Source organism: Antedon mediterranea, chromosome 2, assembly GCF_964355755.1.
Source record: "Antedon mediterranea chromosome 2, ecAntMedi1.1, whole genome shotgun sequence".
In the NCBI taxonomy this organism is placed as follows: Eukaryota; Metazoa; Echinodermata; class Crinoidea; order Comatulida; family Antedonidae; genus Antedon; species Antedon mediterranea.
Window position 1 is genome coordinate 22,418,362 of NC_092671.1, and position 27,255 is coordinate 22,445,616.

The 27,255-nt window shown below is 33.9% G+C and overlaps 2 long non-coding RNA genes across 2 annotated transcripts; both read left to right on the forward strand.

The window, feature by feature from the left end:
• Positions 1–742: 742 nt before the first annotated feature.
• Positions 743–14,232, forward strand: LOC140040721 (uncharacterized). The gene is made up of 6 exons (XR_011842764.1): positions 743–1,076; positions 6,428–6,534; positions 7,495–7,660; positions 7,981–8,070; positions 8,304–8,415; positions 13,157–14,232. It is a non-coding gene; the product is annotated as an uncharacterized lncRNA (long non-coding RNA).
• A 2,749-nt stretch (positions 14,233–16,981) lies between these two features.
• Positions 16,982–21,861, forward strand: LOC140039773 (uncharacterized). The gene is made up of 3 exons (XR_011842585.1): positions 16,982–17,312; positions 17,550–17,661; positions 20,703–21,861. It is a non-coding gene; the product is annotated as an uncharacterized lncRNA (long non-coding RNA).
• Positions 21,862–27,255: the final 5,394 nt, after the last annotated feature.

Here is a 27,255-nt window from a genome sequence, read left to right on the forward strand (position 1 = left end):
TATTATATATAACCTCCATTGGCTACCTATTGTGTCCCGTATAAAATATAAGATCCTTTTACTAACATTTAAAGCGCTACTTCTTAAACAACCTACTTATCTCCTTGATATTCGTCCCTCATACACCCCTCTTGCTTGTCTTCGTTCGGCTGATCAAAACCTACTACTTGTTCCTAGAATTAACAGCAAATCTTATGGACAAAGTTCTTTTATGTTCTCTGCTGCTTCTCTTTGGAATTCTCTCCCTCGTCATTTTACTAAATCAACTTCTATTGCTATTTTTAAAAAAGAACTTAAAACGCATCTTTTTAACATCCAATATAAGCGCCTTTGATTTTTACTTCGGTTTAGTTGATTCTGGCGCAATACAAATACCTAAATTATTATTATTATTATTATTATTATTATTATTATTGTTATTAGTGTTAGTGTTATGTCGCTAATAGTGGATTAAGGGGAAAATGCGTGGTAAAAAACATGGCCTTAAGGGGAAATCGTACTTAAGGGGAAATATAACTTTCCCCTTAACGTTTGCAGTGTCAATACTGGCCAAATTCGGACAGTTTGTTACTAGAAACTCAGAAATTTGGCAGATTTGATTAAAATCTCCTAAATAAATGATAATTCAGGTGTGTTTAATTCCTATATGAATTTTTATGTATAAAAGAAAATTTTTTTGTTATATGTTGTTTTCGAAAAAACACGACCTTAAGGAGAATACGCATTTCATCCAAATTCTAACAAAATTGGGATTATATCTTCATTATCTCCTTGCCAAAACAATTCACATATTATATTCTACCGCTGTTATGAATTTCATATTAATTGGTGCATTTTTCTTGATTTTCCAAAAAAACCGACCGTGATTTTGCCCGTTTAAAGTCCAAAATTGCTTTTCGTGATTTTCACAAAAATTATTTTTGACGCAAGCGCACTTCTTCTCGAAACGAAGGAACGTCGCCCGCCATATTGAAATAGCGAGCGGTAGAATTTGTGTGTATAATGCCTGGTATACTCATGACCTGATTGACAAGCGGCGACTAGAATTATTACATTAGGCCTACTCCATGATCAAAGTAAGTATGCCTAGCCCATTATGGGTTTTGGAGTTTGTATTGGTAAGTTTTTTTATCACAAGAAGAAAGTGTAAGGCGGCAAGAGTAAGACCTAGGGCCTAGCTACTACTGGCAACTGCTACTACTAGCCTAGCCTAGCCGAGAAGTATTATTAGGCCTAGCCTAGCCTAGCCGAGGCTACTACCGGAACCTCATAGACTAGGCCTAGGCGGCTACCTGGCCTAGGTTGGCCAGGCCTTGTCTTTTGAAAATTGTAGGTGTGCTACAAATTGCACTCCTGAATACATTTTTCAGGGGTGCTGCGTGTGTGACGTTTGTATTTTGGTGTGTACTGTGTGTAGGCCTAGGCTAGAAGTTTACCAAATTTATTATTTAACTGTGTTGTAAATCATCGCCTCCCGGCAGTTTAGCCTAGTTAGGCTAAGGCTAGATAGTAGGGCCTAGATGCCTAGCCTACCTAGGCCTATACGTACGGTAGTAGGGAAGTGATTGCACTCGCTCGCCTCGTTCACGGACGAATTTCGATCGGGCCTAGGGGCCTAGGCCTAGTAGGCCTAGACCATCAGCTCCACGGACGATCAGGTTTAACCGTTCTAACTAGGCCTAGGCCTAGCTAGGCCTAGGCATTTTATGTTATTTATTTTCTCTATAATATGGTTAAATTATTATCCAACTATGATTGTGAATCTTTGTATATTTTTTTAATAATTATGGTGACACACAATCGGACATTAGATTAATACTAGCTAGGCCTAGGCTAGGCCTATACTATAGTGAATAGGCTAGGGCCTACAGTAGTAGGACTAGCCTACCCAGGGAGTTGTTAATTAGACAACTCCCTGGCCTACCTAGGCCTATATGACATGAAGTTTATAATGTAGTGAGTGATTGCACTCGCTCGCCTCGTTCACGGACGAATTTCGATCGGGCCTAGGCCTAGTAGGCCTAGACCATCAGCTCCACGGACGATCAGGTTTAACCGTTCTAACTAGGCCTAGGCATTTTATGTTATTTATTTTCTCTATAATATGGTTAAATTATTATCCAACTATGATTGTGAATCTTTGTATATTTTTTTAATAATTATGGTGACACACAATCGGACATTAGATTAATACTAGCTAGGCCTAGGCTAGGCCTATACTATATAATATAGTGAATAGGCTAGGGCCTACAGTAGTAGGACTAGCCTACCCAGGGAGTTGTTAATTAGACAACTCCCTGGCCTACCTAGGCATATATGACATGAAGTTCATAATGTAGTGATGACTGAATTTGATTGATTGATACTGTATGTGATGAACTGTATCTATGTGCCTACTGTATCTAGTAGGCTAGGCCTACAGTATACTCTTTCCAAATATAAAATAAAAGTTGGGAGTTTACTTCGGTCATCTTTTGAGACGCTTGGAATACCCACAAAGACACCCTTTAACAACATAGCCTCATAGGCCTATTATTAATTGTTATTAAAAAGATGCTTAGTATTTATAAAATAATATATTATTATATATATTTCACCAGGTAGGCCTAGGTGCATAATTCCATACGGTACATTTTAAACAAATGAAATTGATAGATACTGTGGTATTCAAATAATAAGCTAGGCGCTACTACTTATTTATGTTACATACTGGAAAAGACATACAGTATGTAAAATGAATTCATACAAAAATCCATAGCTCAATTAATTCAGTGTTTTAAATGGTATAAAATGTGCCAAATTATATGCTATGTGTGTAATCTCACTTCATCAGGTGCATGAATTAATGGCCTAGTACATAATCATTATTTATTAAAGTTAAAAAAAGACCTACCTTTTAATTTGAAAAAAATTATTTTATCCAAAACCCTAAAATAATTAAAATGTCACTGCCTCAATGACCATATACAGCCTAGGCCTACTGTTTAAACAAAGTATTTATAGATGCAGGGCTATCCTAGGCCTAGTTACAAGCAAGTAAAAATATATTTAATACAAAAAATATCTGTAACATGAATTCACACACAAAGTGATATGGTCTAGATACTGTATCAGTTAATTAAGCCTTTCAGTGTTTTCTTTTTGAACAAGTATACTGTATATCTAACTTAGAGTGGACCTGATCGTCTTTTTCCCTATTTTTAAGTGGGCCTGATAGTCTAATGAAGGTGGTACCGAACGTCGACACAAATCTGGAACCTAGCGAAACAACTCTGGGTGCATTAGCGACAAATAAACCTAACCTAGGCCGGCCGTTACTAAGGTTATTACAAAATACATGGCAGCTATTTGCCTTTAAATTATTCGTCCAGAGCAATTATTTAATGGCTAGGCTACTACTGTACTTACTATCTGGACCTTAACCTACTGTAGTAAGCCTACAGTAGTACTTACACAGGTACACTACTATGTACTAAACCGAAAGCATGTATAATTTATGCCGACTAGCTGTGTTTAAAAGCCTAGGGACTATACTAAGAAAGCCTACTATATGCAGTAGGCTTTGTTTTTGTTTGGAATGGGATTACTAGCCTAGAAAAAAAAGGCACAACCTTTATCGAGTTAAAAATAAAGCAGTAGTGTTCTTTCATTAATATAATAATATAATATATTCATAACATTTCTTTAAAAAAAGACAATTTAATGAATACTCTACAGAGATCCAGATGAATATTTACACTAATAATACTAACTAGATTTGAACTCGTCACTACGGACGAGTTAGGTTATCCGCAGCGCGTCATACGTTAGAATATTGCGCGCAGAAAAACGATTATGCCATTGAAAAAATGTTAGTGCGCTCTCTATTTTGTGTCACCTCAAAGTATATACGGTATACACTATATTCTGTATACGTACTACATACAGTGCAGAATAGGTGAAAATAAGGGACCCAAGTTATTGACGCTTCTGGACATGATGACGTCATCACAATTTAAAAAATGGTAGATTATACGAAAGATAATTGATTGGCATAGACAATATAAAAAAATGGGGGGAAATGAAATTCGGTTAAGTGGAGATGCGCTCTATTAAATGTGATGAGCTATGACGAAAGAGACAAAAATCCTATATTTTATATTTGAGTGGCCATACGATGACGTCACTATGTCTTGTTAGCCATATCGATGCATGATTCGATATCTACAAATCATCAACTTCCAGAATGTGTAATTTAAAAGAAGTTCACCTCGTAGTTTACAATCTATGACTGTTTTAAAAAAGGCATAATTTTGACGAATTTTTCAACTTTTTCTTCAAAAACGCGCGCAAATTGTTGAATTCTACGTGCTCGTATGACGTGATTTTAAGTCGAAATTGATTGAAAATTGGTAAATTTACTAGAAAAGGCTGAAAAAACAAAAATCAAGCAAAAAAAAGATGTTTTTGCGCTAAGTGCGCACGCGCGCGTAAAAAAAATGCGCACGCGTGGGAATTTTTGAAATGCTTAAAATGCCCTGAAACGCGTAGAAAGTTGATTAGAAATGGATATTTCGCAATTTGAAATTTTAAACGCGCGTGCGCACGTAACTTTATGTCAAACATGCCATTTTTAATCCATAGAAAGTTTGCCCTTGATATGACTTAAATGTTCACCAAGTGTCATTACAAAATGACTTTTGGTTTTTAGTCTATGTTAAATACGCAAAATTCATAAAATCCCGCGTAGCTTACGCTGCGCGACTCTAAAGAAAAAAAACGAGCTGTCTTGCACTTCTACAGATAGAGGTAAATCTTCTGACAAAGTTATACGATGTAATGTTGATCAGAATTTGAGATACACGTGACACAAAATTTTGGGAAAGAAAGAAGAATAACATAGAAAAAAAAAAAAAAAAAAAAAAAAAAAAAAAGATCCTGACAATAACAAGGGGTTATCCGCCAAGTGCGGATAACCAATAATAATATATAACTTGGAAATTAGTAACTCTAAGTCTAGTTGTAAGCCTAAGTCTGCTAGATAGCATTTACTGTAATAACATCCAATAATTACTGTTTATGTAGAAAAAGTGTGTATGGCTTTATTTTAAGCCTAGCACTATTATAGTACAGTACTACTAGCAGTAACCTGTGCTCCGTCTGCCTTAATATTTGGTTATACTAATTCGCATGGGATGAGTAAGTACTGTATAATATCCCTGATAAAAGTACGCTGACAAACTATTGTATCAAGAATAAATTCGGAACTATTTACAATACAGTCATTGATTTTTTGTTCCTTCACCTTGAAATGTCTGTAAATTTAAAAATGAAAGCAACACTGGATGTGGAACTTCATTGTCTTACAGTAAGAATTTACAAAAATAAAAGAAAATAAAGAAAAATTGTGCTGTTTGAACATTAATCTAGGGTGCGCATTAGAAAGTGACAACATGCATGTCGAATAGAAGGGTAAGAAGCAAATTATACAAATGACCTCATATTGCTCACAATTGATAATTTTAAATAATCTGTTTTCCATAATTGTGGTGTTTTTTTTTGTGTAATGATTATTTTTATTCATTTACATTTTTTTAAATTTTGATGGTTTTTTGACATTTTGCATTTATTTTATTATTTACAAATTTCGCAAATTCGAACTCGACTGTACTAACTGAGTGAGTATTGATATCAAAAGTCTTTACTCACTGAGCTAACCATGATTTACAAAATATTATAATTAAATGAAATGTTCCATAAATTGTTAATTATAATTGTTGATAATTTCAAGTTGTCAGTTCAGCAACTAGTTCTAAGAAATAGATACATTTGTTATTACAGTAATTTGCCAGCATTTAATTTTTTTTTTTGCTGGACTTTTTTATTTCAATGCTAAATTGAATTGCAATTAAAGCCTAAGATAATTTGCCACAATAACCTTTCAATAACATTTTTCTTTATTTTTACCAGATTCCTAAAATAATCCATGGGTCAAGTGTGGCTCACAATCAGCGAGACATGTGAACAAGACTGTTGTTTTCTCTCATTTTGTTTATTGCCAACATAATACATGCCATTGTTTTAGGATTATTTAACCCTACCCATCCAATTACAAACCTTTCCATTATAATAAGTGCTTCGTTTTTTTAAATGAAAGTACTGTGCATTACCAAAGACTTCCAACTAGCTACTAAGCTAGTACTACAAATAAACAGTGTGTTTTTAGATGAAAGAGTATGCCTCAACCAAAAACATTACTAACACCCCTTAGTAAATGAAATGGAATGAAGAGTCCCAACAAACGTTTCTTGGATTCATCAAGTGAAGATGAGAATGAGATAAGCAACAACACTGTCTTGTTTTCAAACTCTTCCTACGGTATAAATTCATTGACAGTATAAATTTTGGCCATGTATTCCTAATTTACTTGACTGATTGTTTTTTATAGGAACCAATGAGGAGAAAAAAAAGAAATATTCGTCATCCCATGAGGAATTTCAGAAAGCAGTTCTCAGGCACAGTGGTTTTTGCTATGTTAAAGGGGAAATTGACTGAGTAAGTTTATTGTAAAAATGTAATGTAAATACATTGTTCAAAAGTGTTCACAATTTTTTATTTTGCACAAACTTTTATTGTACAACCTCAATTGTAAATCGATGATGATGTAGAGGGTGCATTTGTAATCTCCTTACTGTTGTAAAGATAGGCTAAAACAGACATACAGGTAGGTCATTTCAATTGCTAATTTGATCAACTAAGACAATTAATGTTGATGTTGTAATTAGTAAACATATTCACAATGAATCAGCAGAAAGAAAATATGATGTTAACAAGATTTGTATTTTTTTTAGATTTATTTTTAAAATGTATTTCATTATTCATATAATATATAATTCATTTTTTTTTTTTATTAAAAGAAAATTTTTTAATTTAAAAATTTGTTAATATTGATAATTAAATTTTCTTTTTCCAGCATTTGTTAAATTGTAAACATATATTTTATTGTATATTATATTTATTAAAAGTAAGGAAAACATAAAGCAGTGGGTGTACCTCAAAAGCCATTGACAGTATTGGCTAGTGATATTGTTGTACCTGATTGGTAATGGTAAATGTCTATTCCACCTTTTTTTGTTTTACAATCTGCAAGCAAGTATTCTTGTGACAAAGAGATATCATGTAATGTAATACTACAATTTTTGTGGCAGTCTTTCACTAGAATAATTAATTGTAGTCTTTTTTCATTTTGATTTAGAAAATATGTTATCTTATCTTCTTTCTCAGACATTTCTATTTCCTTCCCAAGTAACAGGGGTGGATCTTGGATTTTGATAAATAGGGGGCCGATGGGAAAATAATCATCTAGGGGGGTTTTTCTAGATGCCCGGAGATAGCATCTGAGACGTTTTTGCCAGTCGATTCTTGTCATATAATTATCTGAATATAGTGGGTTTTATAGACCATAGCCTATTAAATATACGAAACTGGTTTTTTTTTTCTTTTTTGTGCCAATAGCATAAAGCCTGTTCTCCTGTTAACGAAACGTTTCGACTAGTTGCGTTAAGTTGTGTCGAATTTTCAAATCATTAAAGTTGGAAAGAGCCGGACCAAGATCGTTAATGGTTTCTTGGTTCTTTCGAGCGTTGCTGGGACAGATGGATATGAAGTTGAACATCTCAAGGTAGTTTTCATTTGATATACATTTCTCTGTTTAAATGTCACATTATAATGAGCATGAATTCATTTTGTTTTGTTTTTTGGTTTTGTTTTTTGGTTTTCTCTACAACATTACAATATTCAGGAGCATGAATTGATTGTAAATCATATTAGCTGATCATAGTCAATATCAAATACAAATGCTATATTAAAATGCTGCTATGTAACTTGGGTGTAGGTGTAGTAATGTGTCATTGTATCTTGACACAGGAAACCTATTAATTGCCAAACTATGATTTGATATATTTTTGTTCTCTATTGATTGATGATATGGATATGAATCAGAAAATGTGGAGCTGAGCAGAGTTGATGAATGAAAAGCTTCTCAAACAAATTGACAAACTGAATGAAGTGGTTGCTGTATGGAGTGTAATTGTAAGTTTCATGTTTAATATTTATATTTAATATTGAAACTAATAAATTCCACCCATATTCATGTGATGTATGTTTTGATATACAGTACTCCTATTTCATATTTTTTTAAATTGGATATTACTGTCAGCTAATTACCTAATTCTGGGATTTGTCTGTTATTATAAATGTTGACTATTGTTGTGTACATATTCACATACATGTGTTTTTCTGTTTATTATTTTCTTGTACTGTAGATCTGCCAGATGTTTTACGTAAACATGGCGATTGTTTAGCAGATGTGTCCACCAAACGATCGTCTGTGTTTTCCAGATCAATTGCGACAATCTCTGGCAAAAAGAATCCTAGGTAATTCATCAAGTTCATTTTACAATTTATCTTCTGTTACAATAGGTGTTCAAAATTAATCATTTTTACGCCTTGTATATTTGTCCGGAATTACATAGTGCAGTAAAATAGTGAAACTGAGTTTAAGGTTAGTTGCTCTATGTAATGCTGAACGAATGATCACAGCTTTCATTTGGAGTGGAGTTGTGGCTGGGTGGTTATGATGCTTGGTTACCAATTCAAGGGTCCTGGGTTTTCAGTCCTGTCAGATGTCAAGATTTTTTCTAATGACTAATTTGTTTATGTAGAGCATCTTCTGTATGTTTGTCTTTTGAATAGGATTACCACCTTTTAGAAGGATAGTGAATGAATTCGCTTATGGTTATCCTTGGCAATTTCCCTAAATACAGAAAGAATTTTATTAATTCATTCTTTTCTCAGTATAGAAGTAATTTAGAAGTTATAGTCACAACTTTAAATTGACTTTTATTAATACAACAAACTAAATATTATTGTGCTGTCAGTATTTCTTTAATTTAGAGTGTGTTGCAATTTCCACTATCAAAGAGTTTCTTTAGCAATATCTTAATCATCATAATCTCGTTTGCCCACTTATGGTGCCAGACCTTCTTGTCCTCCACCCTTTTTTCGATCCCCATCTACAGTACTATACCTTGGTCCACTTCTCTTCCATTATGCTTAATACAGTGTATCCATCTCTTTCTCGGCCCCCTTTTGGTCTTCTACCCATTCCTACTCTTTCTGCTATCCATCCGATTATAGCATTCTTCTCCCTCATCTTCATATATCCATAATATCAGAGCCTGCATTCATGAATTTTATCCCTCATTTGTCTAACTTATAGTTTCACTCTTTTGATAGCTCTCATGCGTCTCATCTCAACAGCCTCCAGTTTCTTTATCTGCCATCGAGTTTCCACCCCATGCATGCCTACTGGTCTAGTCATGTAGTCTTATACCTGGCTCTAGCTTCCTTGGCATCTCGTCATATATCATTCACTCACCTGTTCCTTGCAGTCTTCTTCAGTTCTCTGTCCTTATGTAACCAGCTGCCTAGATACGTAACCTACTTTAGTTGATATCTATATCTATGCCTGAAGACTCACAGATTGCTGGCATATTACATCTTTTTCTTAGCCTTGCTCATCCTTCCTATCAGTTATTTGGTTTCTAACTACCGTTTTTGTTTATTCAGATTAAATTGGCAGGAAGGCCCCAAAATATGTTGTGAAAATGTGAACAAGGGTAACTTAAAAAATTAAATACAGTAGATGCCTATTTCTTTTCAAGGGAACATATGGTATTCCTTGTTAATCTGTGTCCGATATGCACTAAACCAGTATTAGCTAGTGATATTGTTGTACCTGATTGGTAATGGTAAATGATTCCACCTTTTTTGTTTTACCATCTGCAAGCAAGCATTCTTGTGACAAAGGGATATCATGTAATACTACAATTTTTGTGGCAGTCTTTCACTAGTATAATTGTAGTCTTTTTTCATTTTTTTATAGCCATCTAATGGAGATCTTCTTTCCCAGGCATTTCTATTTCCTTCCCAAGTAACAGGGGCGGATTTTGATAAATAGGGGGGGGGGGGCCGATATGAGAAAATAATCGTTTTTCTAGATGCCCGGAGATACAGTAGCATCTGAGGTGTTTTTGCCAGTCGATTCTTGTCATATAATTATCTGAATATAGTGGGTTTTATAGACCATAGCCTATTTACACATTTTTTACGCGATCGTTAATGGTTTCTTGGTTCTTTCGAGCGTTGCTGAGACAGATAGATGTGAAGTTTTTGCGAAGCCAAGGGCGGTCATGTGCGGCGGGGCCCGCGTAAAAATTGGAAAAGTTATGGGTTTTGATGCTTCAACTTCAATTTATGAAGCATTTGATCCGTCAGTCTTTTAACGATCGTAATGTTGAAGTTGAACTCAGATTTAAACGATTTTTAATGTTCATTTGTACACCCTTTTCCTGTAAAAGCGTTGACAAAATTGTATGTAAATGGATACATAATATATATGTATATATATAAATCCGCCCCTGAGTAATGATATTGCTTATCAATTCCTTTCCATCTTTCCTTCAATGGAATTCAACACCTTATGCCCTCCTCTTCTCCTCCAATTCTGTATTTCTAGCCTTCATTCTTTGTACCTCCTGTAGGAAACCTTGGTTCTCCGACATAAATCTGTCCCCTCACCCATTCATTAGTTTTTCCCTCTGTCCATCTAACTCTTAGAATCGTCCAACACGGTCTCATCTCAAATAAGACATATTAATTTGGCAGCTGTAACTGGAGATGATCATATCCGATACAGCTACTGTATAAAAACCCATCACATGTTTGAGAGGATGGTGGGGATATTTCTGCTTGGGCTAGTGGTTGTAAGCTATCAAATTGACCAGAATTGTAAACGACATTATTAAAGTATTTTAGTTATCTCTGGGAAGGGATGGGAGGTTGGGGTGGGGCTGTAGGGTTAGGCAATATGACACCTATTCATTTACATAGTTTGCAAAGTACTTAAACTATGCCTTAAACAGCTATGCATCACCCTCTTATTAAGACGAAGAAGAATTAAAATGTTTGGTATCAAATGACCACAATTGTAGCTGGAAAGTTCTAAACTATATTTCAACATCATCCGCCATCTTGGATTCAAGTGGGAGAGGGGGTGGGGTAATAGGGTCAGGTGTGGGGTTGAGGGGATAGTGAGGATTTTGCTTAGGTTAAGGATAGTAGGCTATCAAACAAATTGACCAGAATTGTGGTTGAATAATGTTAAAGTATTTTAATTATCGCTGGGAAGGGGTTGGGAGTTTGGGGTGGAGATGTAGCCTATTTCCGATGACCGAAACTGTACTGGAAATGTTTTAAACTACATTTGAAAACTGCCACTGAGGGATTATGGGTTGGGAGTGATGGCTAACATAATTTGTACTGGAACCATTTTAAACACATCACCCAGTATCTGGGGTGTGTTGTGATGGAGGAGGAAATTAAGTAGCCTATATGATTGGAATTGTACTAGGAAAATTTACTACATTTGGACTGTCCAGCAGAGGAGTTAAGGTTTGTTGATTGGGGGACCGCAGTATAAAAATTAGATATTAGATATCAGCCAATATGGCACCTATTCATTTACACAGTTAACAACGTACTATATGCCTATCATAGCTATGTATAGCCCTCTCATTTTGAAGCTAAAGTTGAATTGAATTTGTCCTGCACTGGGAAGAATTTGTTTTTAAAAAAGAGAGTGAGAGAGAGTGTATGGGTTGGGAGTAATAACCTAAAACAATTTGTACTGGAAAAGTCTTAAACACATCACCCAGTATGGGGTGTGTTGGGAGGGGGAAAGGTGGAGATACTGGCATTTGGGGGTAATGTAGTACGACATAATTGGAATTGTACTTGGAAAAGTTACTACATTTGAACTGTCCTACGGAGGAGTTAAGGTTTGTTGATTGAGGTGGGATGGAGAGAGGAAAAAGAAGGCTATTGAAGAGGTAATTCAGCGGTATCAAAATTAGATATTTTAATCATTACCCAATATGACACCTATTCATTTATACAGTTTGCAAAGTATTTAAACCATGCCTATCAGCTATGTATCGCCCTCCTATTAGGAAGCTAAAGTTCTTGAAGTAATATTTGTACTGATCACCCGAGTGTTGGGTGTGATTGAGTTGGTGAGTATAGGGAGATACTTGCATCCAGGGGGTTATGAGGTGCATCTAATTAATTGGAATTTCATTGAGATGGTTTTATACTAAATTGGAATCCCGCCCTGGGGCGGGTATAATTGCTAGTAGTTAATATATGCAAGCGATCGTGGTATTTCAATAAGAATGTTCTTCTATGCCTGCATGTGCTCAATAATTTGTTTAAGAGAGCAAATATCAGGCTTATATATAATGAAATATTTTTTTTGGATTATAAGGCTTACATTTGGCTAATACCCGCCATGTACTATTTGTTATACTTTTCAATACGGAATGAGCTTATATGCCCCTTGTATCTACACTTAAAAGTATTTTCTGTCAGTCCAACATATGTTTCAACTTTGTTAAGTGTCGTTTCTTCTGACAGTGGCCTGGTATACTACACCACTTTTTAAGCATTTCCCATCTATATGCCTCTACAGTTCATGGCCGATTCTAGTTTTAAACCATATAATGTTCCGGTGTCTGTTTCTCTTCTTGTTTTCTCGCGTGTTGTTAGTTTGTAGTCGAATCAGCTTTTATTTAAGGCTTCCTGGTAAGGTTTCTTTGTGATGTTAAAGACCTCTTCGTTAGATGTTTTTTAATATGGAAGGCAGATGGTTACTCTTACAGTGGGCATAACAGGGTTTGTTATTTTCTTTCAGGAAAGGTCTGTAGGTTCCGTCATTCAAGTTGAGTGTAACATCTAGATAGTTACTTATCTTCTTGTTTGCCTCGATGGTGATTTTCAAATTGTATTCTTTGAATGTGTTACAAGTCCATCATCTCTGTAGAGTCCTATGTTATTACCATATTTCGTCTCAAGTTTGGCTAGTATGAATAAACCAATTAATGTGCATGTTTCTGCTCCATCAAAGTAACCCATAGTAACATCAAACACGGTCTGGGTGTTTCTTTTGCACCAAACTGACTCATCGTTAATTAATAGCATTTCTCTGCTTTAAAGGAGAACCAATAAATAAATAAAATATACAATAAAATAACTTATAAATTATTGTTTTCTCATTTAGATCTTTCAAAAAGCTGAGCGTTTGGTGTGGACAAAAATATGTATACAGGTGGCTATCCAGCAGTAACCTGTAGCCGTAGACTAATTCCTCGCGTATTTAGGCGAGATTTAGAGAAAATAGAAAAGATAATTATATATTTATATACATAAAACAGCAATGTGAAAAATAATATTAATTACATTTATGGCGATATAAATGGCGAATGTAAAAAAAACAGTATGTTAAGGCAAAATAAAAAACATATATGTTGACAAAACAAATTTTAATTCACGACTAATATATGACCTTAATGTTTTATTTGATTGGTGCTTAATCCTAAAAAGCCATGCATTGCAGGTCTGCTTTGCAAAAAAAAACACCATAAATACAATTTTGCTTTGATGATAAACCAATTACTATTGTTTAGACTGTATTTTTTGGTGTTACCCTTCAGAATAATCTCAGTCATAACATTGTAGAAAACTGTTTATATTGCGAACCCTTAAACAATCTGGGCTTCACAAAACAACCGTCCACAAAGGATATATAAGAAGATGCAGATGTTGTGTGGCACCCAGGTCTAAGTAATACTATTGAAACTATACAGAAATGGGTATGTTGTATTATCCTTGGAATTTAAACTAGTCCTAGAAATTCATTCTGCTCTTAAAGGGTTTGATAACTAAGCCTCATTCTTCTGACCTCGTACCTCCCGCTCGTTACCAAAAACATAATAGACAAAACCTAATTGTAATAAAATCACTCAATTTATACAAAACCTGATTCTTTAATAGCCCAATTCCATATTATATTCAATTACTTAATGACTCATGAATTATATATTGTATACCTGTAGTGACTACACAGAGCAGCCACTCTTCTGATTGTTGTTGCTGTTGGCCATCTTCCAAGGATGATGCCATACGCCTCTAAGTTTACTGTTTTATGTATTTCTCCTTGATTCATTGATATTTAAATTGCAATTTTTATATTGTAATTTTTTTAATAGTAAATATTCTTATTACATTACAAGCAATTTGGCCCTTTGAGCCACCATGTGTTGTATTGTTTTATGAAATAAAGTAACAGATACATATGTATAACAACATTGTCATTTTTATATTATTTTGAAAAATGTGTTTTGTTTAGAAAATGTAATGATATAATGCGGTATATAGCTTGCTGTTGTTTTAGCTATTCCAAATCCACTGTAAAAATAATTACATTTAATGCAAAGACGAATGTGAAAAACAGTGCATTATGGCGAAATAATGAAATTATATTTGAAAACTATTTGCTAACAAATTTTATAAAAATATTAATTCACGACTGCTTTAATCTCATTCTTCCCTGATCAGTGATAGTGTAGTTAAAATTACTATCACACATGTTCTAGCTATTCCAAATCCACTATAAAAATAATACCATTTATAATGCTATGTAAATGGCGAATGTAAAAAAACAGACGTTAAGGCGAAATAGAAAAATTATATTTGCTAACAAATCTTAAAAATATTAATTCACGACTGCTTTAATCTCATTCTTCCCTGATAGTGTAGTTAAAACTACTATCACACATGTTCTAGCTATTCCAAATCTACTTTAAAAATAATAGTACCATTTATCATATCAATTTTATCGTTTTACATTTATTTTAGTGCAATTAAATTTTAATTCAGTACAAACTGCAGTGCGCAATTTCACTGCAGACTTCGTACGCGAGCTGCAGCTGTTTACCACTTGATTTGGACGCTTCTATTATTGATAAGGTAGTCAAAAAAAAGTGTACGCAGCCAGCCGGCCTACTAGGGCACGAACCTGCGGGGAAATTTGATTTAGGTAGGCCTATCTGTTGTATTGTATTGTATAGCAATATACACTTTTTATACTTAGGCCTACTAGTTTTTCTTGGAATGTGGAAGGATGTCTTCGTATCAAATTAGCTTTGGATACAAACTGTTTTTTAAGTGGTTGTAACAATCATAATTCATATATATAATTAGGTAGGCCTAGGCCTAGCTAGGCCGGGCCTAGATAGTGTAGTAGGTAGGCCATACCTCCATGCCTAGGCCTAGCTAGTAGGCCACCTAGCTAGTCCTATAGGCTAGCCTATTATAGGCCGACCTAGTTGCCTAGCTAGGCCCTAGCCTAAAAAGCCTAGGCCTAGGCTAGGCCTATGACAGATCTGTTTTCTTCTTCTTTCTTTTATGGGAATAGGTTAGGGCTAGAGGCCTAGGCCTAGTAGTATTAGTTACCTAGCTAGGCCTAGGCCTACTAGAGGCATATGCTAGGAGGCCCTACATTGTTAGTCTGTATCAAGCTAGCCTAGGCCTAAGACTCTATATTAATTAGGCCTACTACTAGGTCTAGGCCTAGATAGCAAATTGTTTTTCAGTTGACAGCTTTCTAACTAGGAAATGTAATTTTGGTTTAAGAGTTATTTTGTTTAGGCCCAGCAGGCTAGCCTACATGTTCATCCTAGTATTAGCCTATAGGCCTACCGATACCTAATAAATACAGTACAATCTCTCCGCATGTCCTATTAAACACCAAACAAGACTATTCAGGGTTATATGTAACAAGTACTAGCAAACGGATATAGATATAGCCTAGGCCTATATGCTTTTTATAAATCAACTTCAGTTCCAAAAAGTCAATATTTATATAGTTAAAAACAAATAATATTTAAATAACGCTAACTGTTACGCATACACATCTTATTTGATCGATTCAATATACAATATTTAATAATTTGAGATCTGTGCTGACTTGTCTGTGTTCTTGGGTGATTCTTCAGACAAGACACAAAGCCGTTGGTCACTGTCTGTACGACCTAATAATTAATAATTAATTTAACATTAGTAGAATTGTTATTGTTTCTTCAGAAGAAAAAAATCTCAAAATGACCAACAGAAGACGACTGGATATGTGTTTTGAAGCTTCACATATTACAATACAAAGACCCGGATGGACATTTTGCTGTATTCTATTTGAAGGAAAAGGTAATCATATAATAGGCTTACTAATATTGTATGCAGTGTAGTGCAATTCAGTTTCAGCTGCATCAGTGGAAAATTCAGAATTTTAACACCAGACCATGATTTACTGGCTATTGTTAATCCGTGTTCCCTTTCTATCCTAACTGCTGTCTCTATTATAATCATTCTGAACTGGTTCTATTTGGTTTCTGCCATTATATCTTCCCTATGGGATGGAATTGGTGGCATCTACGTTGGCACCTCTCAGTAGTTTATAATACAAGATCTTAGTTTAGCTATAGCCTCATTAAAGGCATATCAATTTGTGTCTGCTGTCCACCACTTCTAATGTGTGTATAGCTTTATAGTCTTCCTTCTTAAACCATGTGATGGCAATCATCTATTTAAGGTACACACATAGCAGCTGCAGACCTTCCTTGATATTAACAATAAATAAATTATATAATAAACTATATCAAACAATTAATATTCTATCACTCTGTATTTATAATAATTATAGTTAGTTATAAATTGGTTATGTGACTCGTTTTTGTTTATTCAGATTTAATTGGTAGGAAGTCTTGAGGCACCAAAATATGTTGTGAAAATGTGAACAAGGGTAACTTACAAAAAATACAGTAGATGCCTATTTCTTTTCAAGGGAGCATATGGAATTCCTTGTTAATCTGTGTCCGATGTTCACAAGATAAGGTCATTTCAAGGTATTTTTCATTTTATATAAATTTCTCTTTTGGTAAACCAGATTTTTAAATTTCACATTAATGAGCATGAATTCATTTTGTTTTGATTTTTTTCTCTACAATATTCAGGAGAATGTTCAGAATGTTGTCGCAACTGGAAAAACCAATCCTTAATTGTATTATAGACAAGGTGTTATATTATTATATTGTAAATCATCTGATCATAGTCAATATCAAATTAGTTGTTGTGATTTAAAAACAAATGCTATGTTAAAATGCTGCTATGTAACTTGAGTGTTGGTGTAGTAATGTGTCATTGTGTCTTTACACAGGAAACCTATTAATTGCCAAACTATGATTTGATATATTTTTGTTCGCTATTGATTGATGATATGGATATAAAATCAGAAAATGTGGAGCTGAGCAGAGTTGATGAATGAAAAGCTTCTCAATCAAATTGACAAACTGAATGAAGTGGTTGCTGTATGGAGTGTAATTGTAAGTTTCATGTTTAATATTTATATTTAATATTGAAACTAATAAATTCCACCCATATTCATGTGATGTATGTTTTGATATACAGTACTCCTATTTCATATATTTTTTTTTTAATTGGATATTACTGTCAGCAAATTACCTAATTCTGGGATTTGTCTGTTATTATAAATGTTGACTATTGTTTTGTACATATTCACATACATGTGTTTTTCTGTTTATTATTTTCTTGTACTGTAGATCTGCCAGATGTTTTACGTAAACATGGCGATTTTTTAGCAGATGTGTCCACCAAACCATCGTCCATGTTTTCCAGATCAATTGCGACAATCTCTGGCAAAAAGAATCCTAGGTAATTCATCAATTCATTTTACAATTTATCTTCTGTTACAATAGGTGTTCAAAATTAATCATTTTTACGCCTTGTAATGAATTCGCTTATGGTTAATCTTGGCAATTTCCCTAAATACAGAAAGAATTTTATTAATTCATTCTTTTCTCAGTATAAAAGTAATTTAGAAGTTAGTCCCAAGTTTAAATTGACTTTTATTAATACAACAAACTAAATATTATTGTGCTGTCAGTATTTCTTTAATTTATAGTGTGTTGCAATTTCCACTATCAAAGAGTTTCTTTAGCAATATCTTAATCATCATAATCTCGTTTGTCCACTTATGGTGCCAGGCCTTCTTGTCCTCCACCTTTTTTTCGATCCCCATCTACAGTAGTATACCTAGGTCCACTTCTCTTCCATTATGCTTAATACAGTGTAACCATCTCTTTCTCGCCACCCCCTATTGGTCTTCTACCCATTCCTACTCTTTCTGCAATCCATCCGATTATAGCATTCTTCTCCCTCATCTTCATATCCCATACTATCTTAGCCTGCATTCATGAATGTTATCCCTCATTTGTCTAACTTATAATTTCACTCCTTTCATGCATCTCATCTCAACAGCCTCCAGTTTCTTTATCTGCCATCGAGTTTCCGCCCCATGCATGCCTACTGGTCTAGTCATATAGTCTTAACCCTGGCTCTAACTTCCTTGGTATCTCGTCATATATCACTCCTCTAACATTCTTCCTCATTTCCTGTTCCTTGCAGTCTTCTTCTTCAGTTCTCTGTTCTCATGCAACCAGCTGCCTAGATACGTAACCTACTTTAGTTGATATCTATATCTATGCCTGAAGACTCACAGATTGCTGGCATGTTACACCTTTTTTCTTAGCCTTGCTCATCCTTCCTATCAGTTATTGGGTTTGTAACTGTTCATACAGCTCTTCACTTGCTTTCTCTTAGCGTACCTTGCAACTGACATAGCCTGCTTATATCATTCTCGTGCTTTACTGGCTGGAGTTCAAGTTATCTTCTAATCTCTTATTTCCATTTCACCCTCCTGTATTTCCTTTGTACCACCAATCATCCGTGTCCCTTTCTTTCCTAACTGCTGTCTCTATTATAATCATTCTGAACTGGTTCTATTTGGTTTCTGCCATTATATCTTCCCCATGGGATGGAATTGGTAGCATCTACGTTGGCACCTCTCAGTAGTTTATAATACAAGATCTCATTAAAGGCATATCAATTTGTGTCTGCTGTCCACCACTTCTATATGTGTGTATAGCTTTATAGTCTTGCTTCTTAAACCATGTGTTGGCAATCATCTATTTAAGGTACACACATAGCAGCTGCAGACCTTCCTTGATATTAACAATAAATAAATTATATAATAAACTATATCAAACAATTAATATTCTATCACTCTGTATTTATAATAATTATAGTTAGTTATAAATTGGTTATGTGACTCGTTTTTTGTTTATTCAAATTAAATTGGCAGGGAGTCTTGAGGCACCAAAATATGTTGTGAAAATGTGAACAAGGGTAACTTACAAAAAATACAGTAGATGCCTATTTCTTTTCAAGGGAGCATATGGAATTCCTTGTTAATCTGTTCCCGATGTACACAATATGAGGTCATTTAACTTCTGTTTTTAACAACTGTTTTTGAAAAACTGCCCCATCAAGTTCCCATTCTATTTGGTCATTAAACTTCCTAGATTTTGTATCAGCAATAACATTTTGAATTCCAGGTATGTATTGAGCAGTGACAAATATGTCTCTGGGTATGCATCATTCCCAAATCTTTTGCCATAGCATTGCAAGCCTGTGATTTTATTCCCCCCCCCCCCCCACCCATGTTATTTATATACACCACTGCAGTGGTATTGTCAATTTTTATCAAAACATGGCTATTTGAACTATTTACACAAAAGGCTTTTAGTGCAAACAAGGCAGCCTTCATTTCTAGATAGTTTATTTCATTTGACTTGATTTTTTTAATTTCCTTTGAATCCCATCTCCCTCCTATGTGATTAGAACCGTTTGACGCACCCCATCCGAGGCCCGAAACATCACTAGTTAGGTTTACAGAGGGTACCCCATGATCTATTTTCTTTGTTACCGATTTAGCATTTTCAATCCACCATTTGAGATCTCTTTTAGCGGTTTGTGTGATGGCCATTTTTCTATCAAAGTGGCCCTTGTTTAGTCTCAGTGCATAGATTTTGTCTTTTTCAAGCCCACGGTAATGTAATGGTCCATATTGAAAACCCGGAAATAAAGATAAACCAGTATTAGCTAGTGATATTGTTTTACCTGATTGGTAATGGTAAATGTCTATTCCACCTTTTTGGTTTTACCATCTGCAAGCATTCTTGTGACAAAGGGATATCATATAATACTACAATTTTTGTGGCAGTCTTTCACTAGAATAATTAATTGTAATCTTTTTTTCATTTTGATTTAGACAATATGTTTATCAATTCCTTTCCGTCTTTCCTTCAATGGAATTCACACCTTCCAATTCTGTATTTCTAGCCTTCATTCTTTGTACCTCCTGTAGGAAACTTCTCCGAGACAAACCTGTCCCCTCACCCATTCATTAGTTTTTCCCTCTGTACATCTAACTCTTAGAATTCTTCTCCAGTCTCATCTCAAATGCATCTATCATCAAGTTTTATTGTTCAATTACTGATCAAATAAGACATATTGATTTGGTAGCTGTAACTGGAGGTTTTATGACATATCTGATACAGCTGTATAACCCATCACCTAGTACTGATATGTTCAAGGAAATATTTTTTCCAATGGCTCTCATACTTATTCATATGTTATATGTTGTGTGTTTTGTATTGAAACTTGTTGTCATGAAAGCAGTCATTATACATAATTGTGGATATTTTTTTTTAATTTGTCGAAAAGATACAGATATATATATATATATATTTTTATGGTTCGAATCTTTTCTTAGAGCATTTCTCTGCTTTAAAGGAGAATCAATAAATAAATAAAAAATACAATAACTTATAAATTATTGTTTTCTCATTTAGATCTTTTAAAAAGCTGAGAGTTTGGTGTGGACAAAAATATGTATACAGACGGCTATCCAGCAGTAACCTGTAGCAACGTCAACATAGCAATCCCGCAGACTAATTTCTCGCGTATTATTAGGCTAGAGAAATAAAAAAGATATATATATTTATATACATAAAACATCAATGTGAAAAATAATATTATTTATAGCATAATATTAGTATTTATTATATTTATGGCAATATAAATGGCGAATGTAAAAAAACAGTAGGCCTATGTTAAGGTAAAATAAAAAACATATATGTTGACAAAACAAGTTTTAATTCACGACTAATATACACCCTTAATGTTTTATTTGATTGGTGTGTACTCAAAATTCTCTGCTGCTTAACTAAAAAGTCATGAATTGCATGTCTGCTTTGAAAAAAAACCACCATAAACACAATTTTGCTTTAATGATAATTAACCAATTACTATTGTTTAGACTTTATTTTTTGGTGGTACCCTTCAGAATAATCTTAAGTCAAACAAACAATTGATAACATTGTTACCCAGGCCCAGTAGAAAACTATTTATATTGCGAACCCTTAAACAATCTGGGCTTCACAAAACAACCGTCCACAAAGGATATATAAGAAGATGCAGATGTTGTGTGGCACCCAGGTCTAAGTAATACTATTGAAACTATACAGAAATGGGTATGTTGTATTATCCTTGGAATTTAAACTAGTCCTAGAAATTCATTCTGCTCTTAAAGGGTTTGATAACTAAGCCTCATTCTTCTGACCTCGTACCTCCCGCTCGTTACCAAAAACATAATAGACAAAACCTAATTGTAATAAAATCACTCAATTTATACAAAACCTGATTCTTTAATAGCCCAATTCCATATTATATTCAATTACTTAATGACTCATGAATTATATATTGTATACCTGTAGTGACTACACAGAGCAGCCACTCTTCTGATTGGTGTTCTGTTGGCCATCTTCCAAGGATGATGCCATACGCCTCTAAGTTTACTGTTTTATGTATTTCTCCTTGATTCATTGATATTTAAATTGCAATTTTTATATTGTAATTTTTTTAATAGTAAATATTCTTATTACATTACAAGCAATTTGGCCCTTTGAGCCACCATGTGTTGTATTGTTTTATGAAATAAAGTAACAGATACATATGTATAACAACATTGTCATTTTTATATTATTTTGAAAAATGTGTTTTGTTTAGAAAATTTAATGATATATGCGGTATATAGCTTGCTGTTGTTTTAGCTATTCCAAATCCACTGTAAAAATAATTACATTTAATGCAAAGACGAATGTGAAAAACAGTTCGTTATGGCGAACTAATGAAATTATATTTGTTGACCAATGCTATGGAAATTAGTTTAAACTAGGTCTACACACATTTTCTAGCTATTCCAAATCCATTATAAAAAATAATAATACCATTTGTAATGCAAATGGCGAATGTAAAAAAAAACAGACGTTAAGGCGAAATCGCAAAATTATATTTGTTGACAAATGTTATGGACATTTTAATTTACGACTGCTTTAATATTACTTTCCCTTGATATAGTGTAGTTTAAACTACACACTTGTTCTAGCTATTCCATATCCAGTATAATGCAATGTATACCTAGGCCTAAATAGCGAATGTAAAAAAAAACAGACGTTAAGGCGAAATATAACAATTATATTTGTTGACAAATGACTGTTTTAATATCACTCTCCCCTGATGATAGGCCTATAGTGTAGTCAAAACTACTATCACACATGTTCTAGTTATTCCAAATCCACTAAAAAATAATAATACGATTTACAATGCGATGTAAATGGCGGATGTTAAAAAAACAGACGTTAAGGCGAAACAGTAAAATTATATTTGTTGACAAATTTTATTAAAATTTTAATTTACGACTGCTTTAATCTCACTCTTCCCTGATATAATGTAGTCAAAACTATTATCACACATGTTCTAGCTATTCTAACTACCATAAAATAATAATACCATTTACAATGCGATGTAAATGGCGAATGTTAAAAAAACAGACGTTAAGGCGAAATAGTAAAATTATATTTGTTGACAAATTTTATTGAAATTTTAATTTACGACTGCTTTAATCTCACTCTTCCCTGATATAATGTAGTCAAAACTACTATCACACATGTTCTAGCTATTCCAAATCCACTAAAAACTAATAATACCATTTACAATGCGATGTAAATGGTGAATGTAAAAAAAACAGACGTTAAGGCGAAATTGCAAAATGACAAATTTGATGGAATTTAATTCACGAATGCTTTAATCTCACTGTCTCCTGATATAGTGTAATTAGTTTAAAATACACACATGATCTATAGCTATTCCAAATCCACTATAAAATACTATTTATGCGATGTAAATGGCGAATGTAATGGAACATTATGGAAATTTTAATTCTCGACTGCTTGATCTCACTCTCCCCTAATATATTGAAGTCAATATACCAAAAGGAACAATAATTGATCTCTTGATTAAGAAAATTGAATTAGCAGCCAACGTTTCACCAATAAAAATTATTGTCGAACCCAAGAAAATTTATCATAGGCCTACTTTTTATTAATAATTACGATATAATCATGTTTTGTATTAATAATGATATAAATGACTATAATAATTTGTCTTATTTTTTTGTGATATTGTCCCTTAATACTATTTGACGACTCAATTGCTGTCCATGTCCCTTTAATAGCGGTTGGCTATAGTGTTAAAACATAAAAAAAAACTCGTTTATCGGGAAACATTCCCCTGGAAAGAGCTACCCCCCACCCCAAACGAGGGGTTCTCCTATAATATAAATGTATAGGCCCTACACTTAATAGCTTATGAGAAGATAAATTTACTACACAATGTTATAATGTAAAAGAAAAATACTAGTGTCAATTTTTTTTTTAAATTAACTTAGGCGCACTTTTAGTAAAAAAATGTTGTAAATGTATTATAGAACCATAGGCATCATATTTTGAAAAATAAAAAATGTCCAAATCATCTAAAAATTTAGTAAAGTACCCAATTTTTATACTAAAGATCAATAAATACATATAAAATTATTGTACCAAATTTGAACAAAATTGACATTGGTTAAGTATTTTTCCGCGATGGTTTTTTTAATGATGTTTTACAGTTTTATTTTATCCAAATAATACTAAATATCTATTACTAATAAAAATCTAACTTTCCGATATACTGTATTAAAATTTTGGAATTAAATACTCTTTTATGAGTGGAACACACTTATGCTATTAAATATTAAATGTAATGTAATTATTAGTCATTAATTCGATATTATTTGACTTTTTTTCCCCTTTTATTTGAAACATACGCGAAATAATAAGAGAGGACGCTGTTTTACTGGTAATAGATATGGTTATTGTGTGTTCTATTCTTCCGCTCGAGTATTCTTTAACCCCACAGACTACATCGTTTAGATAACGAGATCCTAAATATTTTTGTATTCTTATACTATAGGAAAGGTGATTCCATTTTGCTAAAGGAACCTTTAGAAATACAATAGCTTTATTTATTTGTAGTTTATTCAACAAGAAACGGAAACTAAATATCTAAATAAATAAAGTATAGAAATAATGAATTAAATTAAAAAGTACTTTTAGTACGATAAAATGTATTATCAATGGGCAAAATATGTAGCATTGATGCCATAAAAAATAAATTGACAAGTCTCGGTAAATATGTAGGCTTAGCTCGTGGTTCAGTGTAGCGGAGGAAATTCACTTTAGCTGCGTATCCTTATCACCACTCCGCGAGAGAAATTGGCCTAACGGGTAGGCCTAGGACTTGTAGTGTGGGGGGCCTAGCAAGTCAAGTAGAGTGCCTCGGCCTCCCTAATTAGGTAGAATGTTAAGTTAGACCAGGCCATTTTTAAATAGGGCTGTATAAAGGAAATAGTTTTGGTGGTTCTACTTAGGCCTATATATATTTATTTGTATTAAATGATTTACCAAATCCTATTATAGGATTTGCCTACTTGAATATACCTTAACAGAAAAATTAGTAATGAACTAATAATTACTTCTACGGGAACAAATTTATCGACGGAGCAAAAAATATCTGCATTCTTAAACAATAAGTTGACGAGTCTCAAAAAGTGTAGGCCTTAGCCGGCCTTGGGCACGAACCTGCGGGGAAATTTGATTTAGGCCTAGCCTAGGTAGGCCTATCTGTTGTATTGTATTGTATAGGCCTAGCAATATACACTTTTTATACTTAGATAGGCCTACTAGTTTTTCTTAGAATGTGGAAGGATGTCTTCGTATCAAATTAGCTTTGGATACAAACTGTTTTTTAAGTGGTTGTAACAATCATAATTCATATATAGGCCTAGGCTAGGCCTAACTAGGCCTAGGCCTATGCCTAGGCCTAGGTAGGGCCTATATAGGCCTAGCTAGGCCTAACTAGTAGGCTAAGCCACCTAGGCCTATAGGCTAGCCTATTATAGGCCGACCTAGTTGCCTAGCTAGGCCCTAGCCTAATAAGCCTAGGCTAGGCCTATGACAGATCTGTTTTCTTCTTCTTTCTTTTATGGGAATAGGTTAGGCCTAGCTAGGCTACCTAGGTAGGCTAGGCCTACCTAGGCCTACTAGAGTATTAGTTACCTAGGCCCTAGGCCTACTAGTACTACTAGAGGCATATGCTAGGAGGCCCTACATTGCAATGTTAGTCTGTATCAAGCTAGCCTAGGCCTAAGACTCTATATTAATTAGGCCTACTACTAGGTCTAGATAGCAAATTGTTTTTCAGTTGACAGCTTTCTAACTAGGAAATGTAATTTTGGTTTAAGAGTTATTTTGTTTAGGCCCAGCAGGCTAGCCTACATGTTCATCCTAGTATTACTATTAGCCTATAGGCCTACCGATACCTAATAAATACAGTACAATCTCTCCGCATGTCCTATTAAACACCAAACAAGACTATTCAGGGTTATATGTAACAAGTACTAGCAAACGGATGTAGATATAGGCCTATATGCTTTTTATAAATCAACTTCAGTTCCAAAAAGTCAATATTTATATAGTTAAAAACAAAGAATATTTAAATAACGCTAACTGTTACGCATACACATCTTATTTGATCGATTCAATATACAATATTTAATAATTTGATATCTGTGCTGACTTGTCTGTGTTCTTGGGTGATTATTCAGACAAGACACAAAACCGTTGGTCACTGTCTGTACGACCTAATAATTAATAATTAATTTAACATTAGTAGAATTGTTATTGTTTCTTCAGAAGAAAAAAATCTCAAAATGACCAACAGAAGACGACTGGATATGTGTTTTGAAGCTTCACATATTACAATACAAAGACCCGGATGGACATTTTGCTGTATTCTATTTGAAGGAAAAGGTAATCATATAATAGGCTTACTAATATTTTATGCAGTGTAGTGCAATTCAGTTTCAGCTGCATCAGTGGAAAATTCAGAATTTTAACACCGATTTACTGGCTATTGTTAATCCGTGTTCCCTTTCTTTCCTAACTGCTGCCTCTATTATAATAATTCTGAACTGGTTCTATTTGGTCTCTGCCATTATCTTCCCCATGGGATGGAATTGGTGGCATCTACGTTGGCACCTCTCAGTAGTTTATAATACAAGATCTTTGTTTAGCTATAGCTTCATTAAAGGCATATCAATGTGTGTCTGCTGTCCACCAATTCTATATGTGTGTATAGCTTTATAGTCTTGCTTCTTAAACCATGTGTTGGCAATCATCTATTTAAGGTACACACATAGCAGCTGCAGAACTTCCTTGATATTAACAATAAATAAATTATATAATAAACTATATCAAACAATTAATATTCTATCACTCTGTATTTATAATAATTATAGTTAGTTATAAATTGGTTATGTGACTCGTTTTTGTTTATTCAGATTAAATTGTCAGGAAGTCTTGAGGCACCAAAATATGTTGTGAAAATGTGAACAAGGGTAACTTACAAAAAATACAGTAGATGCCTATTTCTTTTCAAGGGAGCATATGGAATTCCTTGTTAAAGACCCCTTCCCTGCAATTTTGGACGTTTTTTGGAAAATAATACATATATATCACTTTAAAAACATTAAACCATGTCATTCCTTGTCTTAAATGTACGTTTTATGGTAAATTATGATAAAAAGTGAGAAACAATGCACTACCTAAGTAGCTCGCGGCGATCGAACTCTCGTGGACGGTCTCAGGCCTAGCCTAGCTAGGCTTAGTTTTGTAGGCCTAGCTGGTAAACATCGGTAACGTACGAACATCGTACGCTAGCTATATACCTAGCCTGACGTTGTATAGTTGCTGCATTAATTGTCTTTCTATTTTTGCCAGACTCCGTTGATACAAATTGGGGAACACCCGGTATTTTCGCTGAAAAGTTAGGAGTCTTCCATTTGTTTTGGCTTCACGATCGATCGAAAAGTGGGCGAATTACAGGTGAAAAACAAAAATATCAATCCGCGCGCAATGCATTTTGGGATTTATAGCGGGCCGCTATAATTATTAAAATCGATTTATT